Source organism: Dendrobates tinctorius, unplaced genomic scaffold, assembly GCF_039654945.1.
Source record: "Dendrobates tinctorius isolate UK_male_01 unplaced genomic scaffold, ASM3965494v1 ptg000009l, whole genome shotgun sequence".
Classification (NCBI taxonomy): domain Eukaryota; kingdom Metazoa; phylum Chordata; class Amphibia; order Anura; family Dendrobatidae; genus Dendrobates; species Dendrobates tinctorius.
In genome coordinates, this window is record NW_027361677.1 from 8,851,749 (window position 1) to 8,873,541 (window position 21,793).

General features: G+C 43.7%; 1 long non-coding RNA gene across 2 annotated transcripts in view; it reads left to right on the forward strand.

Annotated features, from left to right (window-relative positions):
- Positions 1 to 3,741, forward strand: part of LOC141096181 (uncharacterized) — a 227,499-nt gene extending 223,758 nt beyond the window's left edge. For both annotated transcript variants that reach the window (XR_012233606.1, XR_012233607.1), the window contains exon 4: positions 3,602 to 3,741. This is a non-coding gene — a long non-coding RNA (uncharacterized lncRNA). The remainder of the gene's footprint in view (positions 1 to 3,601) is intronic.
- The last annotated feature ends 18,052 nt before the right edge of the window (positions 3,742 to 21,793 follow it).

Consider the following 21,793-nt stretch of genomic DNA (forward strand, 5'->3'; position numbering starts at 1 on the left):
CCTGCCACACGCAGGGATGCGTGCTGGCAAGCAGGAGACCCAACAATCAAAAAAATGTCCAGGCCATTCGAGGACGATCAGCGATACCAGGCAGGGGGGCGGTCGCTGATAAGTATCACACACAGCGATCTCGCTGGTGAGATCGTTGTTGCATCACAAAACTTGTGATTCAGCAGCGATCTCGCTAGCGAGATCGCTGTGTGTGACGGGGCTTAAGGGTATGTGCACACGCTGCTGATTTTGATGCGTTTCCGCAGCGTTTTTGGACGCATGGAATTGCTTCAAATCCGCAGTGCGTTGTGCAAACAATGTTAATGAATGGAAAATGCAAAAACGCTGTCTCCATTTTTTTTGCGGATCCGCTGCTGCGGTTTCCATTCTGGCACATATCAAAATCTCTCTCTTGCCATAAGGTAGAAAGTTCACAAACAAAATCCGCGCAGGAAAAACCGCAAGGAATCCCCATCAATTCTGCAGGAAAACGGTAAGCATTTTACACTGCGTTTTCTGCCAAGAGATGCGGATTCGCTGCAGAAAATTCCGCAGGCTAATCCACATCGTGTGCACATACCCTAATTCAAACGGGCAAACCAGCACTGGACTTTTTACTTTGTTTCACTTTGTGCTGGACAAAGGCTGTATTAGAGTTTTCCTGTGATATGGTTTATGAGGACTGCAATAAACCAGCCAGACTTTTAGATAGAAACAGTTCCTGTGATACCTTGTTTCTCTCCCAACTGAGTAGCATTTTTACAATATATATATATATATATATATACACCATATTTTTCCTATTATAAAACGCAATTTTGTTCCCCCAAATTTTGGGGGAAAGTGGGGTGTGCGTCTTATAATCCGAATCTGTGTGCTGCTGTGCTATAGAGCAGAGGGGGGTGCTCTGGCATGGTGTCAGGGGGCTGTGGTGGCTACGGAGACAGTGGGTGGTCACGTGCTCCTGTTCATTAGGCTCATGTATTATTATTAATTATTATTTATTTATATAGCGCCATTAATTCCATGGTGCTGTACATGAGAAGGGGGTTACATACAAAGTTATGGATATCGTTAACAGTAAACAAGTTTCCACAACAAATTTACAATGACAAACTGGTACAGAGGGGAGAGGACCCTATCCTTGCGGACTTAAATTCTATGGGAGAGCGGGGAAAAGACAGAAGGTCGGGGGTGCAGCAGCTCTGATGGTGATGAGGCGGCAGCTCAGGCAGTGGTGAGGTGGCAGAATGGTTATTGCAGTCTGTAAGCTTTCCTGAAAAGATGGGTTTTCAGGTTCCGTTTGAAGGATCCGAGGGTGGTGGATAAGACGTGTTGAGGCATGGCATTCCAGAGGATAGGGGATATTCGGGAGAAATCTTGGAGGCGGTTGTGTGAGGAACGAATAAGCGTGGAGGAGAGTAGGAGGTCTTGGGAGGATCGAAGAGTACGTGAGGGAAGATATTGGGAGATTAGTTCAGAGATATAGGGAGGGGAAAGGTTGTGGATGGCGGCTTTGTAGGTCAGTGTTAGTAGTTTGAACTGGATTCGTTGGGGAATTGGGAGCCAATGGAGGGATTTCCAGTGGGGAGAGAGAGGTGGATTAGTCGGGCAGCAGAATTGAGGACAGACTGGAGTGGTGCAAAAGTGTTAGCAGGGAGGCCACAGAGGAGGGTGTTGCAGTAGTCAAGGCGGGAGATGATGAGGCCATATACAAGAGTTTTAGTAGATTGAGTACTGAGGAAGAGACGGATTCTGGAAATATTTTTGAGTTGGAGGTGACAGGAGGTGGCAACAGATTGGACGTGCCGTTTGAAGGACAGGGCAGAGTCGAGAGTTACTCCAAGGCAGCAGATTTCAGGTGCGGGAGAGAGCATGTTGCCATTTACCATAATAGATAGATCGGGTAGGGAAGATACGTGAGATGGAAGAAAGATAATGAGTTCAGTTTTGTCTACGTTGAGTTTTAGGAAGCGAGAGGTGAAAAAGGAGGATATGGCTGATAGACACTCCGGGATTCTGGACAGCAGAGAGGTGACATCTGGGCCAGAGAGGTAGATCTGAGTGTCATCTGCATACAGGTGGTACTGGAAGCCATGGGACTTTGAGTTGTCCTAGGTCAAGAGTATAGATGGAAAAAAGTAGAGGGGGCGGGATGAGGAGGTAGTGTGGGAGTGGGAGATGCTGAATGTGCGGTCAGAAAGGTATGAAGAAATCCAGGATAGGGCAAGGTCTTTGATGCCATGGGAAGAAAGAATCTGTAGCAGTAGGCAGTGGTCAACTGTGTCAAAGGCAGAGGACAGGTCAAGAAGGAGGAGGATGGAGAATTGTCTGTTAGCTTTGGCTGTGAGTAAGTCATTAGTAATTTTGGTCAGGGCAGTTTCAGTGGAGTGGTGGGGGCGGAAGCCAGATTGCAGGATGTCAAGGAGGGAGTTAGATGAGAGATGGGAGGAAAGTTGAGCATGGACATGCTGTTCAAGGAGTTTAGAAGCAAACGGGAGCAGTGATATGGGGTGATAGCTGGGCATAGCAGTTGGGTCAAGGTTTGATTTTTTGAGGATGGGTGTTAAGGTGGCATGTTTGAAGGCAGAGGGGAAGGTACCAGAAGTTAGGAATAGGTTGAAGAGATGGGTTAGGGCTGGAATGATCATGTTAGTGTGGTTGGGGAGCAGGTGGAAAGGGATGGGGTCAAGTGCACAGGTGGTGAGGCGTGATTTGGAAAGGAGATGAGTAAGCTCTTCTTCAGTGATGTTGGAGAGGGAGATTATTAGGGAGGGGCAGAGGTCTGGTATGTGGAGCAGTTGGGGTGGTGGAACTGTAAAGGTTTGCCTTGTTTGGTCAATCTTGTTTTTGAAGTAGGTGGCAAAGTCCTCAGCAGAGATGAGGGGAGTTGGAGGTGGCAGTGGTGGGCGGAGGAGAGAGTTGAATGTGACATGTGTGACAGCAGAGGGGAGTATAGGGATGGGGGGGACAAAGGATGCCAGCAGGGGGAAATATTGGGACGGGGAGCCGTGTGCTTGCCAGCAGGGGGGAATATAGGGACGGGGCCATGTGTGCCAGCAAGGGGGGAATATAGGGACGGGGGCCATGTGTGCCAGCAAGGGGGGGAATATAGGGACGGGGGTCATGTGTGCCAGCAGGGGGGAATATAGGGATGGGGGGCCGTGTGCTTGCCAGCAGGGGGAATATAGGCACAGGGGGGGCAAAGTGTGCCAGCAGAAGAGGATATAGGTATTCCAGACATCACTCCACGTGCCAGATAACCGCTGCATGCTAGCTAAGTTCTTGCAGCCACCGCACTTCCCTACTAAAGTAAGTTTACTGCAATCTTTGTCCTTATTTTAATTACTCTAGGTTTGTGCGATTTATGACTAATTGTTTGCAGAGACTACTGCACATTTAATTGATCTTTTCATACGTATACTGTATATTATATATTTTTTTCTGGCACCATTTGTCCGCACCTCCAATTTATTTTTAATAACCTCCTAATATTTATCAGTCGGACTCCACTAAGGGGAGATTACACACTGGTAATAAATACAGAAATGCGCGAGATACAGGATGATGATGTTCAATAATTAATAATTTTATTTTTTTCTCCTATCAGTATGTTTTGAGTTGTGGGAGGAAACCGGAGTACCCGGAGAAAACCCACACGGACACGGGGAGAACATACAAACTCTGTGCAGATCGTGTCCCAGATTTACACCCAGGACCACCGTGCTGCTCGCTAACAGTGCTAATCACTGCGCCACCGTGCCGTCCTGTAATACGGTGGTCCTACATCTCCAAGTAGCCTGCCTGGCAGATGAGAATGCAGGAGACTATGGTCCCTGATATGTAACAGAGTAGATGGAAGATCTCGGGGGTGGGATTCCAACAGACCCCGCCTCTTTCTTCAGACCACACCCAGGTCCACGCCTCCCTGACCCAGTAGTCAGGTGCTGGGGGAGGGGACTATGTTATATTTCCATTGCTGTTATTGCTGCGGCTGTTAATGCTCTTCCACCTGTTGCTGATGTAGGAGAAGCCACAGAACAGCCGCTGGTCCTCCGGAGTTATAGGTGGTTCCTGAGCTTCAGTGTCAGACATCACTTGGTGCAATAAAATTTGTTTGCTGGTTTCTATAACTGGGATCTATAGAAGAAAGACAAATCAGTTTGGTCAATTCATTAGGTAATTAATTATATCTGTTCCCTCCCGAGGACAGCTGTACAGATTGTGGATGAGCCGTGGTAACCGTGTGCCGATTGCCGATAATCGCCACGATGCATCGTTACCTGCTCCTTGAGAACAAGTCAAGTACTGGTGCTGCCTGGCAATCTGCGGTATCCACATCTGCTACAACTGCACCATAAAGCTGTGTTCACATGTTGCAACCACAATGGGTTCTTTTGACTCCGTGTCAACAATAATGCAAACTTTTGTTGTGTTTTTCGCCAAAAAATGTCCAGAGCATTATGTCTCTTTCGTAGAAAAAAAAATGCACAGTGTGAATGCAGCCTAACAGATCCAAGTTAGTCACTAAGTGGCCTTCTTAAGAATTGAGGACAGTAATTACACTTTGGAGAAATATATAAAAGCCTGTCCATCCTGCCCCATACTGTAATTCCACCCATTTACCAGCAGGGGAGGATAAACACATTCTGGCCTATACTATGTAGGATTGTTACTCATTATCTGAGTATTTCTTACACATATTATCACATTACACAGACGAGGAGGTGACATTATAATAAAATAACGCTGTGCACTTACAGGTGTCATTGTAAATGGTGGACGGGACCGTCCCGCCTCTAATTCCTCCCAGTTTATGGGCGAGAAGAATGGATGTCCTTTTAGATTGCTGCAAACAACCTGCCTCTTCTTTGGTGATTTACACAAGAGCTGCAAATATATAAGAACCATTATTATATCACAAGTAATAATAGAAATAATCTCAGAAAAAAACAGCAGTAACAGAATTATCTCACTTTCTTATAGAAAGATGAATTTCTTAAAGCAACCATTGCTAGAAAGAGAGAGGATAGGATAGGACAGGATAGGATGGTACAGGATAGGATAGGATAGAATAGGATAGTACATGATAGGATAGAATAGGATAGTACAGGATGGGATAGTACAGGATAGGATGTTACATGATAGTACATGATAGGATAGTACAGGATAGGCCATCAGTAGTCGATCAGTCAGGGGCCAATACCCAATAATCCTGAGGATTAGCTGTGTGAAGATGTTTTGGTGAGCGCCGCAGCCTCTTTACTGTACAAACTGGCCTGTAGATAAGAACAGTGTACATGTAGGAGAGGCTGTCCCGGGGCTCCAGCGTTGCCCCAATTCCTTCTAAAGCTGAAATACCCAACACAGTGGTGATGAAATGTACGGTGTATTATCAATTCTCCTGACTGGTCTATCCTTCCTATGTCTCTAGGTAGAAGTGTCTGTTTACTCACTCTCTTAATGAGATCCCTGAGCTGAGAATCCATGGTGCGCGGATAGCGAGGTTTATCCCATTTATCACGCCGATCATAGTTAAACGGGTCAGATACTGTGGCCATTTGGAAGAGTATGACCCCAAAAGCAAACAGGTCCACCGTGTAATTAAAGGGCTGTTCACGAATCATCTGTGGAAATATAAGGTTAGAAGAGTAAGTTAGTACATTGTTCATCCTGGGAGAGAGAAAAGTACCGTGGTCCATGGTTACTGGCAGTGTTTTTCCACACCTAAACCCCCAAAAATGACAAGATCATTTGGTTGATAGCTATCTCTCAAGTCGAGAAGCCCCAGTACACAGTAAACTTTTTTTTTTATATTTATTATGCTTTTCTTATACAGCGCTATCTTATTCCGCAGTGCTTTACATACAGTGCTTTCCCTATCAGTATGTCTTTGGAGTGGGGAAGGAAACCAGAGAACCCGGAGGAAACCCACACAAAGACAGTGTTGTCCTTGGTGGGATTTGACCCCAAGGCTGCAGTACTAACCACTGAGCCACCGTGCTGCCCTAAGCTGATCCTTCTGATAATGGCCAGTTCGGCTGACTTTAGTCTAATATGTATGGGGGCCTTACACAGTCCATCTATTAGATAACGTTAGTAAATGTGAGCTCTTTGGTGATAGATCTGTGATTCCACAAGCTCCACATTAAGTAAGAATTGCAGGTAGATAATAAGAGATATTAGTAGTCACATAGTCACCTCAGGAGCCATATAGCGACGAGTGCCGTAAAAGCCTCTGATCTTCTGAGAGCCAAATACATTCATAGCAGCAACGCCGAAATCAGCAATCTTAGCGTGTCCATCACCGTCTAGAAGAATGTTATCTGGTTTTATATCCCTTAAAAAAAAGAAAAATAGTTCTGTGAGTCAGACGTAGATCAGCTGTCATGCTGGGGTTGCTGTGGGGGCTTCACAGGACCACTCACTATACACTGGGGGCAGATTCACTAATCGTATCTTGTGAAGACATATACCAGGCTGTCTGAAAACGCGCCAAATTCATCACAGTGGCTGTGTGACACATTAGGAGCATCTTCAGAGACTTTTGTCTGATGTTACTCCACTATTGGTTTCATTACTTAGAGCCAATAATTTTCACAAAAATCTGATTACAGTTTCGTTGCACGTTGTGACATTGTAAGCCACATGGATTCCCAACAAACTATTCCCATTTCCATAAAAGCCTTGTCCCCTCTTCAAGTGAGCCCCAAAAGTGTCTAAAGCACTTCATAAATGTGGTACACCTCATGTTCACCAGAATTTTGGCCAAATAACACCTCAATTCCGGCACAGTTAACTATTTCCCATAATAAATCTTTCCCTACGTATAAAACAAGAAATGACTTATTACCGGTGAATAATCCCCGACTGTGGAGAAACTCTAATCCACTCAAGATTTCTGCTGCAAGGAACCTAATAAGGAAGAAAAAAATCCTATCAGCATTAATTGTTCTTCTGAACCACTAATAACTATGAGGGGAGACAGCAGCCACAGATATCACAGAGCGGCTGCTCTCTTACCTGATCGTGCAGACATCCAGGGGGCCTCTGGAATTGATAAATTCAGTCAAATCGCCACCACTCAGATATTCCATGGCATATAATACATAGTCCTGTGCGAGAGGAGGGAAGATGATGGTAAATAATGCAGATTTTATCCATCCTGATAACATTTACTGTGGCTCTGGGACCTATACTGTATGTCCAGAAGACATGTCTCTGTGTCTGCACACATTGGAGAGGTGTCCAGGGTAAAAACTAAGTCAAAATCCTCTAATGATAGCAATCGGCAATGGCGCCCAGAACATACAGGCACACAGAGCATGCAGCAGGTCCCTTCATTTGCACAGGCAAATATTAAATTTGTAATCTGATGGAAGCAAATGGACATGATGGGGAGAAAGGAGAGAATTTATAGAATGTGAGGAGTCTCTTACCGCTGTCTGGAAGGTGCCATAGACATGTGTGAAGAATCTGCTGTCTTCAGTAATTTCCAGGACATCTCTCTCTATGCGGAAGATGTCTTCAGGATTCTCCAACAATTCCCTCTTCTTAACGATCTTGACCGCCAGCTGAAGTCCGCTGGGTTGATGTGTCGCCAGCATCACCTTGCCAAAGCTGCCTTCTCCAAGCTCCCAGGTAAAGATGAAACTCTCCAGGGAAAAACAGGCAGTCACTTGCTCTGAAGGGCTGGTGGTCTGAGCACCGATTACACCTAGAACGGAAAACAGATATAAAAACTAACAATTAACCTTACAGTCGTACTCATATATAATGCTACATTAAATTGGCAATTTTTTTAAATCTATCATGAACTTTGAACCATGATGAACCTGGTTACCACCATGTTCTGGCTGGAGAGCCTCAAGTATAGAAGGTGGAGATCTCTGATGCACGCGGTGAGATGTATGGGATAAGATTGTGTCATTAGGTTACATTTTGTAAAATAAATGAACACTGTATATAAAACATGGATGTGGCCTGTGACTAAATGACTATAGACTTTACCTTCTGGAGCTTGATTGATGGATTTGTCACTCTCACGTCTTCTCTTTGTGGTGGTCTCAATGTCAGATGTCCTCTTTCTCTTAAGTTGTTCTCTACAACTTTGATTTTCAACTCTCTCATGATGTAAGTGAGAGCTCCTGGTTTTAGCTGATAAGCTAAACCATATTTCAGAGGTAACATCCTGTCCACTCTCAGATTCCACCATTCTTCCTCTCTTATTTGGGGTTTCATCTCCTTTCTCAGGAGATGTTTTCCCTCTTTTTTTCCCCTTTTTAAGGGTCTTTTTCTCTGGATGTCCAGAAAATGATGTACAGGGATCATCTGTCTTCTCAACAGGTACATCCTGTACAATATCCTGAGAAGTTTCTCCTCTCTGGGAAAAACTCTCTTCCATGCATCTCCTTTTAGCATTCCTCTTATTCTTTTCACCACTCTTCCTTCTTCGTCCCATGATAAGTTAATATCAATAATAATGAATTTGCTAAGTGCGCAAAAGTTGTCTTCACTCTCCAGCAGTTGAAGGTAAAGTAAGAACAGCGACATCGGAATCCGTAACCTAACAATCACCTAGTATTGTGACACCATCGCCATTGTGACATCATCAGCCAGAGTGTAAGCGATGATGTCATCGGCTGCTGCAGCACTAAGTTTGACATAATTAGATGATCTAGTATAAGAAAAGTTTAGTTTTGCATAATAACATACTTAACATTTTTTAAGATCGTACTCACGGCCCCTAAATGTTTTGCATCTAACTATTTAAAAACTGTGAACACCTAGAAAAAAACAAGAACTGATGCAGCAACAAATACAAAGACTAATAACCAAAGAAATAAATAAATGTTTCTTTATTCAATATGCAAAATTGCTGGACATGATCTCATTAAAATAATATATGAAGAAAAACATATTATAATAACAATCGGAGACTATGGTGTCCAGAGTACCAAGAATATTAGACAGGTGATTTTTATGCTATAGCTGATGGGTGCAAATCTGCAGTGAAGCACATGAATGAAAATAGGAACAAATCCATATATTTCCATTGTGCCCCCACCGCCTCCATCCCACAGCCCTGTGTTGTGTAGAGGCCACAGTGACATTTCATCTACAGTGGGTTTGGAAACTATTCAGACCCCTTTACATTTTTCACTCCTTTTTTCATTCCTGCCATTTGGTAAATGCAAAAAATTTCATTTTTCTTTCTCATTAATGTACACTCTGCACCCCATCTTGACTGAAAAAAACAGAAATGTAAACATTTTTGCAAATTTATTAAAGAAGAAAAACTGAAATATCACATGGTCATAAGTATTCAGACCCTTAATTCAGGCACTCGTATATAAGTTAAATCCTGTCCATTTCCTTGTGATCCTCTTTGAGATGGTTCTACTCCTTCATTGGAGTCCAGCTGTGTTTAATTGAACTGATAGGACTTGATTTGTAAAGGCACACCTGTCTATATAAGACCTCACAGCTCACAGTGTATGTCAGACCAAATGAGAATCATGAGGTCAAAGGAACGGGCCAAGGAGCTCAGAGACAGAATTGTGGCATGGCATAGATCTGGCCAATGTTACAAAATAATTTCTGCAGTACTCAAAGTTCCTAAGAGCACAGAGACCTCTTTGCAATTGAAGGAAACATGAATGTGGCTAAGTACTGAGATGTCCTGGATGAAAACCTCTTCCAGAGTTCTCTGGACCTCAGACTTGGCCAAAAGTTCACCATTCAACAAGACAATGACCCTAAGCACACAGCTAAAATAACAAAGGAGTGGCTTCAAAACAACCCTGTGACCATTCGTGACTGGCCCAGCCAAAGCCCTGACCTAAACCCAATTGATCATCTCTGGAGAGACCTGAAAATGGCTGTCCACCAACATTCACCATCCAACCTGACGGAACTGGCGAGGATCTGCAAAGAAGAATGGCAGAGGATCCCCAAATCCAGGGGTGAAAAACTTGTTGCATCATTCCCAAGAAGACTCATGGCTGTACTAGCTCAATAGGGAGCTTCTACACAATACTGAGCAAAGGGTCTGAATAGTTATGACCATGTGATATTTCAGTTTTTCTTTTCTAATAAATTTGCAAAAATTTCTACATTTGTTTTTTTTCAGTCAAGATGGGGTGCAGTGTGTACATTAATGAGGAAAAAATGAACTTTTTTGCATTTACCAAATGGCTGCAATGAAACAGAGTGAAAAATTTAAAGGGGTCTGAATACTTTTCAATCCCACTGTACATACAACAGTATATAAAGTCTCCACATTCACCAGTGGATTTTATACTCACTGGCGTTTTGTCCTCACTGATATTAGACCCTGCAGGAGCCATAGGATGACGTAGTTGCATGACTTTATCTCTCTATGGATGTAATGTTACTGTATTATTACTGCGAGGAAAAAAGTGAAAAGAAACTGTCCGACGCTAGGAATCACTTGGCTGGATGAGAGCAGTTGTATATAATGGATCCCCCAGGATATACGACCATAAGGGCGGTGCTGGACACTCTATAAGGTGTAGTCCACATACAACATCTTCAGAGAAAAGAGGGTCAGACACCTTGGAAGTAAAATGCATGTATACTTTATTGCCGTGCAGCGTTAGATGGGCTGAGCATGCAGGTAACATTATAAGGCAACCGATGTTTCGCTCTGTGACTGACGCTTCATCTGGCCCAACTCTATCATGACGTCAGTACAAATTGTGCAATTGCCGAATCTAAGGCTGGTTTCAGACTTGCGTTGAAGAGGGCTGCGGATAGCAGCCACTTCCTCCTTTCTTCCTCCATGAAGCTCTGCCCACGCTCCGCCTACCGCCGCATGCGTCCAGCGTTTCCCTGGATAATTATCAATTTTACGACAATTTTTTTATAAATGGCTGATTTCATAGCTGCATATAAAGGACTGTGTTTAAAAGAAAAGCAAACGGATTTTCTATTCTTCTTTCTTCATCTTTAGAATGTGGCAGGTCACTGGAGCGTCGAATCTTCAGAGGTTCTGCGACTTTATTTTTTGGGTACCCTCTTTTTGTTAATTTTTTTTTATTAATTCCATCTCCTGTTACGTGAAATTTTCCATAATATTATTTGTACATTGTATATACAAGAATTGACTGTATGGATTGGATTTTTTACATGTGGCGGATGGGCACTTTTTTTTTTACTGCAAAGAAAGATTAGTTTTCTGTAGTTTTTAGTGATGATTTCATTGTTAATTATAGTGAATGAAATGTCTAAGAATTCTATGATGATACCATTAACCCTTCTAGTAAATTTCATATTAATTGTTTTTAGTTATAATTTTTATCCTTTTTGTCATATCCCTGTTTATTATCCTTATGTTGTCTGTGCGGACTTTTTTCCATCCATATGGCTTCTGTTATTATTCAGCAGTAAATAAACTGTACAAACCAATGTGTCCTTAAAAATTTTATGTAAAACATACATATGATATACCGATTTTTTGCACACCCATAGGCTTGAGTGAGTCTCATCTGTAATACCAAAGAGAATGGTGTTCTATGAACAGCTTATAGAATAACATTGATCCGAGCGCTGTTTATGTGAGGTCTGTTGAGGCCATGTGAGGATGTAGGGAGATGGACTGGGCTGGGGCAGCTTCAAGTGTGTCTGGCATGGAACCATCGGGGCTGTCACCATTGTTGCGGGTGGAAGCACTCTCTGACCACAGCAGAGCTTTGCACCTGACTTCAGGGGGGTAGGGTAAGGATCAAAGGAGCTGAGCACGCGAAAGGGGAACTTCTGGAGGGAAGACAGAGAACACGCAAGGAGAAGGTTGACTCCATCTCCACAGTTCCCCACCAGTCAGCAGGCCTACACTGCAGCTTAACCACCTCTAAGTGCACAGCCTGCGTTGAGATATAGCCCAGCTCCTGGCAGACTTCCATACTTGAGAGCTCTGACTTGACAGCACCCTTCGCAGTGCCTGACAATCATTACCAAAAGGACCACTCGCAACACTCTGACTCCGTGGGCTCTTCGGCGGCCTCCCCTCTGGAACTTTGTGGCCCACTTGCTTTTCCATCTTCTACTCCCTGTGGAGTAAGCCAGTAACCGCCGTTTCGTTCAAGAGACATTGCTTTGACTTCATCCGGGTTCGCTTCAGAGACTTCTTGTGTCACCCTTGTCGACATCGTGGGATTGTGCAACCCTGACCGTCCGGGAGCTACAGACTGATAAGTTTATCCAATCCTTTACCGATCGTTATTAACGTTATATCTACACTGTTCATCTTTCCTGTATTTGTATTATTGTGTTTCCGCGTTCTCCCTGCGTGGCGTACTGATTGCCGATTAATCTCTGCATAAAATACCCATTAACTCTTGTTCTGCCTCCTGCTCGTCACTGCATCCCGCATTCCTGCTAGCACCTTACAAGGACAGCAGTAAGATGGAAATACAGCACTCTATTTCCAGGGATCAAATACTTATTTCTCACTGCAAAATGAAAATAAATTTATATAATTTATACAATGTGATTTTCTGGACTTTATTTTTTATATTCTATCTCTCAATGTAAAAATTAACCTGCCCTTAAAGTTATAGACTGATCATGTCTTTGTCAGTGGGAAAGCTTACAAAATCAGTAAGGGATCAAATGCGTATTTACCCCACTGTATATATATTTTTGTACCAATATACCTTTTGTCAATGTGTTGCTTTTCCCAATGTTTTTTCACTTGATTTCCATTACGTTGAGGGAATGTTTATACCCCTACGCTATTTAGAATCTAAATACTTTTGTGCTATTTTATAAGTGCAACAATCATGAATTCTTCTAAGCAATGGTAATACATGTTACTAATTCAGCGCGCATGCCTAGATTTGCATAGGAAGTTATGCTTGTGATGCGCCCCAGAGGCCGTGGGATACTCGGTACCTAGCCTATTAACTTCAATGAGAAATGTCACAATGGCAGAGACCCGGTCCATGGCCTCAGGCGGTCATGTAAAAGGGGAGTATTGATTAGGGATAAAGTTTATGTAGTGATTCGTGACGCCAGTTGGAGTGTTCGACTGTAGTATAGCCGGCACTGCAGATGATCCCTGGGGGAGTAAATGGTGATGGCAGTGCAGATGTCAAACCCTCTTCAACCAGGGCAGACCCCCAGAGATTGTGATGGAAGTTGAAGGCACGGAGTAATAAAGCAGGAGACAAGGAAAGTCACGTTATCATTTACTGTAGTTCAGGTGCTGTTCAGAGGAGATATTACAACTCTCACCAGGTTACAGTCTGCTCTGGAGAATGGGAGTTATCTTTCTCTCTGCTTCCTGCTATTCTAATCCCTTCAGGGACCAAGGCTTCTCAGAGTTTAGAACTTCCAATATTGCCTCTACTCACTGTGTATTTCTCCTTCAGCAACTTGCAGCTTTAATCCTGTGTGAAGCAGCTCAAGTTCCCACTTGCACTATCCTTCACTGATCCTAGTTTGTGGCAGTATTTCCAAAGGAAAACGCTTTACTGATGGTTGTATAATCCCACACAGTCTCTCAGCTTACCACCCTGCTCTGAAAGCATGAATGGTCTAGGGGCTGGTTCCCTGATGCTTTTTAGTTGTACTCCTGGATAGAGCACATGTCTAATCATGGCTTCCAAGAGCGTTCTTCCTCCTTCACTGAAACAACAACTCACAACTCCTCCCCTCCCAGTTAGGGTATTTTTGCAAACTCTAAGCTTCAGACAAGTGAGGGAGTGAGGCAAATTGTGTGTGTGTTGTGGTCTCTAGCAGAGAAAGCATAACTCCCATTGATCACAAAGCACATACAAAACATTACATATTTAATGCTTTTGTGGTGGTAAAGATGTAGGGTGCCACATTACCCCTATTTAAAGGTAGCACATCCTCGGGCTACACAAGGAACATAAGCATATAACAAACGACATAACATTTACCTTGAGAATAAGTAAACAGTCCCAGTAACTGAGTTGAGTCGTGGATTACAGCCGAAAACGACTTCTGATTGGTTGGATCGTCCCTGAGTGCAGCTGTAGGGCACACTGACCATAATATGAAATTCATTGCACTGGCTGTTTTATATGGCTTCCTGCAAAGGCACGATGAACAGTTTTTCTTCTCAAATTTAAGAGTCTTTACAAGAGTTCTTGTAGTAGAATAAGGCATAGTAACTGCTGAAATCTCACATTAGTGCTTGTGGGCACAAATTCTTTAACATTTTTAATAACGTTACCTAAGGCAAAGTTCAATGTAAGTACAACTGAAAACTTAATTATTGATCTTAGAATATTTTACAAATCATTTCTATAGCGAGAAGGGGTTTGGCCCTGTGTGCTACGCTGTGATCTGCGCACGATAGGAACACTAGGCAGCTTCCTACGCGTCTTTGAACCTACCATGGGTACAACAGATTCAGTGCTGACTGTGGGCAGGTTTTCTGATTCTTCCACATGCACAGTGTTAGTGGTTGGCATTAGCGATTCGTCGCTTCCAGAACAATTTGGTATTTCTGATAAAGACCTTTGTGGGAACACCATCACTGGAACTACCACTGCGTTGTTAACTTGTAGCCAAGAACTAGGGAATTCACCTAGAACAGTGCGAATCATTGTATCAGTCTTTTCTTTTAGCTGAGAGTCTTCTCTAGGCTATGTGCCCACGTTAGCGTTTAGAAATGCTTAGAAAACCGGACTCCTTCCCAGAAACCGCACGTTTTATATCCACACGGTTTTTGCGCAATTTTTGCTTAAAAATCGTGAGTTTTTGATGCGTTTTTTTCCGCGCGGTTTCTGGGAACATTGGAAATGGCTAAAAACGCTCATCTATGCGGAAAATAATGAGCATGCTGCATTTTTAGCCGCTAAGCGTGTTCTAAGCGTTTAAAAGCGCATGCATTGGCACAAGAAGCCAAAAATGCATTAAATTTAATTGGAAGCTTCTTTTAAGCGTTTCTGCAGCTTCTGATCCGGCACAAACGATGCAGAAACGCTTAAAAAAACGCAACGTGGGCACACAGCCTTAGTCTCAACTCTTTCACGCAATTGTGCTGGACATACTTTCAGATTGTCTCTGGATACGGTAGTACACGTTTTTCCGCCGTCTTTGGAGATGGTACACACTTTGCTGTTGTCATAACTAGATGGTTGAATAATGTAAGGCTGAGCCTCCTATTGGTCATCTAACTTGTGGTTTCTTCTCTTTTTCTTCAGCACTTGTTCACCTGTTGGTGAGGGGGTTGCCACAGCATGTCTATTAAAGTTCCTTTCCTGTTTTTGCCTAGCTTGAGCAAGACTTTCCTCTACACATTGCTGAACTTTTTGATACTGCAGGTGTCTTTCTGTATTCCAATCCGTGTCCAATTGGCCGGATATGGTTTCAGGAGTTAGGACTCCCATTTCCAGGTGGATGGGGAGTTTACCTGGACGTGCATGCATCAAGTAAGCTGGGGCATATCCTGTTGCGCTGGTTGGGATATGGTTGTACATTTCAATCAAATCAGGCAATTTGTCAGGCCATTGGTTCCTTTCTTCTAGTAGTAGGATCTGCAATAAATTGATTACCAGATGGTTCAGTTTTTCACAAAGACCATTGCCTTGTGGATGGTATGGTGTAGTTCTGATCTTTTTACATCCATAGAGGGAGCAAAATTCTTGAACGACTTCTGCTTCGAAGGCTGGACCTCTGTCTGTCAGCACTTGATCTGGGTAGCCATGGGGTCTGCAGAAATATTCCTGGAATGCCTTTGCAGCTTTTCTTGCTGTTTGGTCTTTCACCGGACTGACCACTTGGAAACGGGAATAGTGATACACTATTGTTAAGGCATAGGTATACCATGATCGGCTTGGGGTTAGTTGCACGTGGTCTAGGGCCACCAGTTCCAAATGTTGTTAAGTGATGATGGGCTTCAAGGGGGCCCTTTGATTGGCATCTTGAAGAGGGGCTGCCAATTTAGTAATGTCTTTGATAAAGCGTCTGTAGTATCCCACTAGGCCTAGGAATTGTCTGACCTCTTGGTTGTTTGTGGGTACCTGCCAGTCTCTGATGACAGTCACTTTGTCTGGGACGGGTGCTACTCCTTCTGAACTCACGATATGGCCTAAATACTACACTTTGGGCTTTAGGAGATGACACTTAGATGGTTTTACCTTTAAGCCGAAGTTGGACAACGCCTCCAAGACCTCTGACAGGTGTTGAAGATGTTCCTCATAGGTCCTGGAATATACAATCACATCGTCCAAGTACAATAGCACAGTCTCAAAATTCATATGTCCCAGGCAGCATTCCATAATTCTCTGAAAGGTCCCAGGAGCACTGCTCAATTCGAACGGCATGTAATTAAATTCACATAGCCCCTTTGGAGTAGTGAACGCAGTTTTTTCTTTGCCTCAGCAACAGGAAGCTGCCAGTACCCACTGGTTAGTCCAAAGTGGAGAAGTACCTAGCTGATTTTAGCGCTGCTAGAGACTCCTCTATGTGCGTTAAGGGGTATGCATCTTTGTGAGTAATTTTGTTAAGCTGTCTGTAATCTACCCACATGCGCATTGTACCATCTAACACCAGGGGAGCTGTCCAAGGACTGTAGCTATCTCTGATTACCCCTGCTTGTTTCATTTCTTTTAGCATACCTTTTGCACACTGATAATGAGCTGGAGGTACATGACCATACCTTTCTTTGATAGGTGGGTGATCTCCTGTGGGGATGTTAAGTTCAAACCCTTTTACCTGCCCAAAATCCAAGGGATGCTTACTGAAAACCCTCTCGTATTCTTGTACCACCCGCCGCACTCCATTTTTCTGATGTACAGGAGTGGAGTCGGTGCCAACATGTATCTTTTGGAACCATTCCTCCGCTTCTGACGGAGTCAAGGGTTCTACAGCCTGAATATTGTTGTTACTGACTGTGAATAGTTTGGCTACGGTTGCATAATGGGGCAAGCAAGCTTCCTCCTCTCCACAGTTCAGAACACTTACCGGGACCCTGCCCCTTTTAACATCAATTCCCCTGGCCGTCAGCACTGTAGGTCTGCTATCTGAGTAGACTGGTTCAAGGAGAGCTTGGTAGTCCCGTCCTCTGATGCCTATGGCTGATCTGCACCAGATGAGGGTCTCACTCCTAGGGGGAAGCATAATGGAGCAGGGATCACTCACCCTTACGCTACCAATCTCTCCACCAGTTAACACCACCTGCTGTTGCTGCACAAGGGCCTTGATATCTCTACTGAGGGCATGCTGTTCTTTGTACGGGGCTGACTCGGCTATGTCTTTCAAAATGGTGATGACCTCACTTAAACAATTTTCCATCACATTTGTGCCCAATGTTATGATAGGTTGACACTCTGTCCACCTCTACCACCACGAGACCTTGAGCTTTGAGCTCCACTTTTCCCACTTTAATGACAATCTCTTTGTACCCCACCTTTGTCAGAGGTTGACCATTACTTGCTCTTAATGACAAGTTACCATCAGGAAGTTGGGTGAAATCAGCATCAGTCCAATATCTTTGGTACAGTGTGTGAGGCATTGTGGTTACCTGTGATCCAGTGTCCATGAGGGCGGTGAAGGGGATACCATCCACTACCACGGGTATAAGTGGACGTCCTCCAACATACCTGTTTCTCCAGTTAGTTGGACCAGATTGTCTTACTCCTGGGGGTTGGTCGTCGGCCCCAGGGGTCACCCATTTAAAGGATATTCCCTTTCAATATGATAAAACTTATGGCACCGCCTGCAGATGGGTCTCCCAGAAGAGTCAAATCAGTCTGTTGTTCGCCTGCCAGTGTGTGTCAGTCGTCGTTGATGTTGCGGTATCCTCTTTGGCCGTCACCATGGGAGATCATCCAGTCTTGATGCTAGTTGGATCCTCTCTGTGGGGGAAACAAGTCTGGAGAGTCTGAACAGTTTTACATAGAGCGCCATATTTTTAGTCAGTTACTGTACTTGCAGACGTAAATCTGCATTAGAATCAACAACTGGAATCTGCACATGCTCTACTGCAGGCACCTGGGGTGAGGTTACTGCCCCCTGGTGGTATGTAACTGCTAGATGTTTAACTGACTCAGTGAAGACATAGGTAGGTTCTCTTAAGATACAGATGAATCTGTCCTTAAACTGAACAAAGTCCATGTCAGGGTTTTGCAGTGACATCATGCGCAGTTGTGCCTTACTGGAATCAGACAAAAGACCTTCAATGAACTGCTCTTTCAGCATTTTGTCCTCATCTCTTACACTGACTACGTCATCGCGCCCTCTGCTGCCTGAACGCCACAGCCAGAGCGACCCGGCGGGCAGACAGCGGCGAGCAGTGTTGGAACCAAGACAGGTGAATATGTCAAGTGCTGGGTCCTGAGCCAGCGGCGACACCTGTCCCCCATAGCGCACCGGTGTCCGCCTGCTCAGCACACCGGCACCTGGCCCCTAGCGACGAGAGGTGAGTATGTCAATTTTTTTTTATACCTGCAGTAGCGGCAGCAGCAATATATGGGGGCATATTCAATGGAGCATCTTATGGGGGCAGCATATGGGGGCCTATTCAATGGAGCATCTTATGGGGCCAGCATATGGGGGTATATTCAATGGAGTATCTTATGGGGGCATAGTCAATGGAGCATCTTATGGGGGAAACATATGGGGGATATTCAATGGAGCATCTTATGGGGGCAGCATATAGGGGCATATTCAATGGAGAATCTTATGGGGGCAGCATCTAACCAACTAGGATACAATCATTTAGTGCATGCTTTCCACACTCTTTTTCATGTTCCTTGGGTTAAAGGGACTCTGTCAACACAGAATGACTGTAGAGTCAAAGTCAGGGCTTCATGGTGGATCCAATCATTTATATACACCTCCCCACCTGGTTATTTTCCTTCAATCTCCACCCATCTCTTCTTTGATTGACAGTTCTGACCAGAGAAAGGTGGTGATGGCTGGAAACGAAGCAGGTGGGAAGGTGTATACAAATGATTGGCACTGCCGTGAAGCACCAAGGGCGGGGACTTGGTTTGAAAAGTCATTCTGTGCTCACAGTCCCTTTGAGTACCCATAGTCTTTTTTTCTTTGTTGTTGTTTTTCTTCCTACCCATTAAAATTAAGGATGAAACTAACCTTGTCCAACGCCTTCCTTTCCTTACCTTGTGGACTCAAGATGAAGGACAGGAAATGACCAGTCTTGGAAAATAAATGCTTGTTTTACTGGATGTTTGCTATCTGGTTTTGTAACGCAAACATTTGCATCTCTCATCTTGGTCTATGTCAAGCCAAGAAGAAAAAATGAGTAAGGACCCATTTGTATATTGACATATTCCTTTGTATGTCACTGGATCTGACATTTTAGATCCGGCACAGGAACTGGTGGACATCCAATAACATGTAGCATGCCAACTCTTATTGACTGGCCATCGCTTATCAGACGTGCTGGGAAAGCTTATGTAATATCAGATTTCTTATGAGGACATCCTGCGGTTAGGTAAATGCTGATACATTGGAGCTTCCCAATGACTATAACCAACTAATCTTCATCACCTACTTACAGAAGTCTCTATATAGAAATTGGTTGGGTACCCAGTAGATCATATGTATTAGGACAGCTAGTACACAATAGAGTATCTATAGAAGATGTAGAAATTGAGGCTTTGAAACTTAAGGTCACCCAAAAGGGCCATCTACTCAATCGGAGCAAACCAGTACTATGTATGATGGTTGAGGACCCTGTACAGATTTTTCATTGAGAACTTAAAACTTCAAGTTATGGCTAAGCCTACATAATCCCTAATTTAATTAGCACTGTCTGTTAATAGTTCCCGTTTAAGGCTCAAAGGGGTCTCAAACAAGTCACACAACCAAAAATATGATGAAGCAAACACAGTGTGAGAAGACAGTCTTCACATCGCTCTACCAATGTAGCTTACTTCTCAAAGGGGTGGTTTGAGTCTAGAAACTGCCCCCGTCTAGTTTTTTGGGATGATTCTGGTATTGCACCTCCACTTCATTCACTAAAATGGTGATGAACTTGGAATACTGGACACAGTCTATGGACATTTCTGGAATAAAAATCAGACACGTATTTCTAATCTTGTACCATCCCCTTAATGCAACAATATAAAGAGATCATCCTCCGACTACAGCAGGATTAACACAACACAAACCTGCTTTTGGTTACACAGTCTAATGTCCAGCAGAGCAAAAAAATTAAGAACTGCGCAAAACATGGCCCACGACATGCAAACCCTATTTCCTATTGAGTCATATAACCATGACTAAGCCTCGAGAGAAAAATGGAGGGGGATTTTCTGTAAGAAACAAGAGCTGATTCTGAATGTCACTTTGTATCATTTAGAAAGCCACGTTACTAGAACATCCCTCTTATTTTTAGAAACCAAACAATCATTTCATCATCCTTCACTTTCAACCTCGTCAACGTGACTGACCGATTGTGACACTTACTGACTGTGTCAACACTGAAATTCCAGGCTTCTTGAGGTCAAAGAGATACCAGAGCCTTACTGAATAATTAGATCATGAAGGCAGGACAAGAGCAGCATATTAAGAGTCACAGGTTCATTTTGTTACCAAGTTTACTTTCCTTGAAAATTCTGGGGAGACCTTGCAATAGGATTAGCCAATCCATGCACCCATCTACAAACAATTGTTTTGGAGTCTTTGCCTCTCATCAGTGAAAGGCAGGGTTTGACTCAACAAATAAGTTACCGTTAACACCATCTTTATCAGCCAGCCAAAACCTGCTCTGCAGTGATGAGTGGCAAGAACGGTCAAACAGTAGCCTGTGGATGGTTGTCCTCCGCCTTCTCCAAGGAAAATTCCTACAAAATTATATTCTCTGTTTTATAATCTATAACTTTCCCAAACGTGAATTAAGATGGTTTATTTGCATTATTATTTTGCTTTAGAAGAATATGGACATGAAGTTCATTTTATAGCAATATGTTGTTTTTTCAGTGCTAAGGGTCCAATGTTGGCTTCCTTGGCTGTGTAACAAGGAGATGTAGTGTTTGGTCAGAGTCACATTACTGTATAACGCAGCCGTGTGCTATGCTATAAAACATCGTATAGCACTCGACCCAGTGTTATACCTTGGGCTATCTCAGATCCCCGATGATTTTCTCATGCCGATTCAGCATGAGAGTACAATCGCAGCAAGCTGCGAGTGACAGCAAGTCTTTAATACATCCCACACGCATGCCAATTGTCTGATCTCTTTGACTATAATAGTTTAACTAGTGGTGCAGATCCGTGGAAGGCTAAGTTCTCTTGGTGCCCAAAATATGGATTCTAGACTTAGACCACCCGGCCACAAGTCCATGATGATGTGTATGATACCTAAAATTTAGTTAACTGCCTTCTGCCCCCCTCCTTCCGCAATCAATCCGAATTGTTATTTTTCTACTACATACTCCACCTTACCACGTATTTATTGGGTTTGTCAGCGTTTGCAGTTCTTCTCCATTGGTCGAGAGCTACCTCTCCTGACTTCCCCAAACATAGAAGCGCTCGACTATGCTGGGTGATCCTGTGTTCTCTGTAGGGAGAGTGGAGAAAGCCAATGTAGAATTGTCTGTCAGAGGATTATTTGCCGAAAGAACCAGGTGAATGAATTCCAACCAACCAATTGTTAGGTCCCCAACATCATTTGTTGGGGCCCCATAATCTGGGGATTCACCGCTCAGCATAGAGAATGAATGGAACTGTGGTCAAGCATATGTGCTGCCACTCCATACTAGACGTGCCCTGTTTCATCTAGCAGTGTGAGTTCCAATGGTCGGACCTCCACCGATCAACAGGTTATCACCTATCT